Raw genomic sequence first — 4321 nt, forward strand, 5'->3', positions numbered from 1 at the left:
TCGAACCTCCAACCTTTCGGTTAACAGCCGATCGCTCTAGCCAATTGCGCCACGGAGACAGTCCTGCTCCACTCTCACCACCATCAGAACATATCTTCAAAGCTATCAGCCTAAAGAAAAAAAAGCAACACACCACTCCCGGGAGGGCTCGAACCTCCAACCTTTCAGTTAACAGCCGATCGCGCTAGCCAATTGCGCCACGGAGACAGTCGTGCTCCAATCTTACCACCGTCAGAACATGTCTCCAAAGCTATCAGCCTAAAGAAAAAAGCAACACACCACTCCCGGGAGGGCTCGAAACTCCAGTTTTTCGGTTACCAGCCGAATGTGCTAGCCAATTGCGCCACGGAGACAGTCGTGCTCCACTCTCACCACCGTCAGAACATTTCTTCAGAGCTATCAGCCCAAAGAAAAAAGAGCGCCGCACCCCCACCGGGTGGGCTCGAACCTCCAACCTTTCGGTTAATAGCCGATCGCGCTAGCCAATTGCGCCACGAAGACAGTCGTGCTCCACTCTCACCACCATCAGAACATTTCTTCAGAGCTATCAGCCCAAAGAAAAAAAAGCAACACACCACTCCGGAGAGGGCTCGAACCTCCAACCTTTCGGTTAACAGCCGATCGCGCTAGCAAATTGCGCCACGGAGACAGTCCTGCTATACTCTCACCACCATCAGAACATGTCTTTAAAGTTATCGGCCCAAAAAAAAGTGCCGCACCACCACCAGGTGGGCTCGAACCTCCAACTTTTCGGTTAAATGCCGAACGCGCTAGCCAATTGCGCCACGGAGACAGTCGTGCTCCACTCTCACCACCGTCAGAACATTTCTTCAGAGCTATCAGCCCAAAGAAAAAGAAGCGCCGCACCACCACCGGGTGGGTGAGAACCTCCAACCTTTCGGTCAACAGCAGACTGCGCTAGCCAATTGCGCCGCGGAGACAGTCGTGCTCCAGTCTCACCACCATCAGAACATATTTTCAAAGCTATCAGCGCAAAGAAAAACGCGACACACCACTCCCGGGAGGGCTCGAAACTCCAATTTTTCGGTTAACAGCCGAATGTGCTAGCCAATTGCGCCAAGGAGACAGTCGTGCTCCAATCTCACCACCGCGAGAACATTTGTGCAAAGCTATCAGTGGAAAGAAAAAAAAGTGCCGCACCACCACCTGGTGGGCTCGAAACTCCAATTTTTCGGTTAACAGCCAAACGTGCTAGCCAATTGCGCCACGGAGACAGTCGTCCTCCACTCTCACCACCGTCAGAACATTTCTTCAGAGCTATCAGCCCAAAGAAAAAAAGCGCCCCACCACCACCGGGTGGGCTCGGACCTCCAACCTTTCGGTGAACAGCCGATCGCGCTAGCCTATTGCGCCACAGAGACAGTCGTGCTTCACTCTCACCACCGTCAGAACATTTCTTCAGAGCTATCAGCCCAAAAAAAATAAAGCGCCGCACCACCACCGGGTGGGCTCGAACCTCCAACCTTTAGGTTAACAGCGGATAGCGCTAGCCAATTGGGCCACGGAGACAGTTGTGCTCCACTCTCACCTCCATCAGAACATATCTTCAAAGCTATCAGCCCAAAGAAAAAAAAGCGCCGCACCACCACAGGCTGGGCTCGAACCTCAAACCTTTCGGTTAACAGCCGATCGTGCTAGCGAATTGCGCCACGTAGACAGTCCTGCTCCCCTCTTACCACCATCAGAACATATCTTCAAAGCAATCAGCCCATAGAAAAAAAAAGCCCGCACCACCACCTAATGGGCTCGAACCTCCAACCTTTCGGTTAACGGCCGAACGTGCTAGCCAATTACGCCACGGAGATTGTCGTGCTCGAGTCTCACCACCGTCAGAACCTTTCTCTAAAGCTATCAGCGCAAAGAAAAAAAAGCGCCCCACCACCACCGGGTGGGCTCGAACCTCCAACCTTTCGGTGAACAGCCGATCGCGCTAGCCAATTGCGCCACGGAGACAGTCGTGCTCCACTCTCACCACCGTCATAACATATGTTCAGTGCTATCAGCTCAAAGAAAAAAAAGCGCCGAACCACCGCCGGGTGGGCTCGAACCTCCAACCTTTAGGTTAACAGCGGATAGCGCTAGCCAATTGGGCCACGGAGACAGTTGTGCTCCACTCTCACCACCATCAGAACATATCTTCAAAGCTATCAGCCCAAAGAAAAAAAAGCGCCGCACCACCACCGGGTGGGCTCGAACCTAAAACCTTTCGGTGAACAGCCGATCGCGCTAGCCAATTGCGCCACGGAGACAGTCGTGCTTCACTCTCACCACCGTCAGAACATTTCTTCAGAACTATCAGCCCAAAGAAAATAAAGCGCCGCACCACCACCGGGTGGGCTCGAACCTCCAACCTTTAGGTTAACAGCGGATAGCGGTAGCCAATTGGGCCACGGAGACAGTTGTGCTCCACTCTCACCACCATCAGAACATATCTTCAAACCTATCAGCCCAAAGAAAAAAAAGCGCCGCACCACCACCGGGTGGGCTCGAACCTCAAACCTTTCGGTTAACAGCCGATCGCGCTAGCCAATTGCGCCACGGAGACAGTCCTGCTCCCCTCTCACCACCATCAGAACATATCTTCAAAGCAATCAGCCCATAGAAAAAAAAGCCCGCCCCACCACCGGGTTGGCTCGAACCTCCAACCTTTCGGTTAACGGCCGAACGTGCTAGCCAATTGCGCCACAGAGATTGTCGTGCTCGAGTCTCACCACCGTCAGAACCTTTCTCTAAAGCTATCAGCGCAAAGAAAAAAAAGCGCCCCACCACCACCTGGTGGGCTCGAGCCTCCAACCTTTCGGTTAACAGCCGATCGTTCTAGCCAATTGCGCCATGGAGACAGTCCTGCTCCACTCTCACCACCATCAGAACATATCTTAAAAGCTATCAGCCTAAAGAAAAAAAAGCAACACACCACTCCCATGAGGGCTCGAACCTCCAACCTTTCGGTCAACAGCAGATCGCGTTAGCTAATTGCGCGACGGAGACAGTCGTGCTCCACTCTCAACACCATCAGAACATATCTTGAAACCTATCAGCGAAAAGAAAAAAAAGCGACACACCGTCCCCGGGTGGGCTCAAACCTCCAACCTTTCGGTTAACCACCGATCGCGCTAGCCAATTGCGCCACGGAGACAGTCCTGCTCCACTCTCACCACCATCAGAACATATCTTCAAAGCTATCAGTGCAAAGAAAAAAGCAACACACCACTCCCGGGAGCGCTCGAAACTCCAGTTTTTCGGTTACCAGCCGAATGTGCTAGCCAATTGCGCCACGGAGACAGTCGTGCTCCACTCTCACCACCGTCAGAACATTTCTTCAGAGCTATCAGCCCAAAGAAAAAAAAGCAACACACCACTCCCGAGAGGGCTCGAACCTCCAACCTTTCGGTTAACAGCCGATCGCGCTAGCAAATTGCGCCACGGAGACAGTCGTGCTCCACTCTCACCACCGTCAGAACATTTCTTCAGAGCTATCAGCCCAAAGAAAAAGAAGCGCCGCACCACCACCGGGTGGGCGAGAACCTCCAACCTTTCGGTCAACAGCAGACTGCGCTAGCCAATTGCGCCGCGGAGACAGTCGTGCTCCAGTCTCACCACAATCAGAACATATTTTCAAAGCTATCAGCGCAAAGAAAAACGCGACACACCACTCCCGGGAGGGCTCGGAACTCCAATTTTTCGGTTAACAGCCGAATGTGCTAGCCAATTGCGCCAAGGAGACAGTCGTGCTCCAATCTCACCACCGCGAGAATATTTGTGCAAAGCTATCAGTGGAAAGAAAAAAAAGTGCCGCACCACCACCTGGTGAGCTCGAAACTCCAATTTTTCGGTTAACAGCCAAACGTGCTAGCCAATTGCGCCAGGGAGACAGTCGTCCTCCTCTCTCACCACCGTCAGAACATTTCTTCAGAGCTATCAGCCCAAAGAAAAAAAAAGCGCCCCACCACCACCGGGTGGGCTCTGACCTCCAACCTTTCGGTGAACAGCCGATCACGCTAGCCTATTGCGCCACCGAGACAGTCGTGCTTCACTCTCACCACCGTCAGAACATTTCTTCGGAGCTATCAGCCCAAAGAAAATAAAGCGCCGCACCACCACCGGATGGGCTCGAACCTCCAACCTTTAGGTTAACAGCGGATAGCGCTAGCCAATTGGGCCACGGAGACAGTTGTGCTCCACTCTCACCACCATCAGAACATATCTTCAAAGCTATCAGCCCAAAGAAAAAAAAGCGCCGCACCACCACAGGGTGGGCTCGAACCTCAAACCTTTCGGTTAACAGCCGATCGTGCTAGCC

Source organism: Rhipicephalus microplus, unplaced genomic scaffold, assembly GCF_043290135.1.
Source record: "Rhipicephalus microplus isolate Deutch F79 unplaced genomic scaffold, USDA_Rmic scaffold_59, whole genome shotgun sequence".
Taxonomy (NCBI): domain Eukaryota; kingdom Metazoa; phylum Arthropoda; class Arachnida; order Ixodida; family Ixodidae; genus Rhipicephalus; species Rhipicephalus microplus.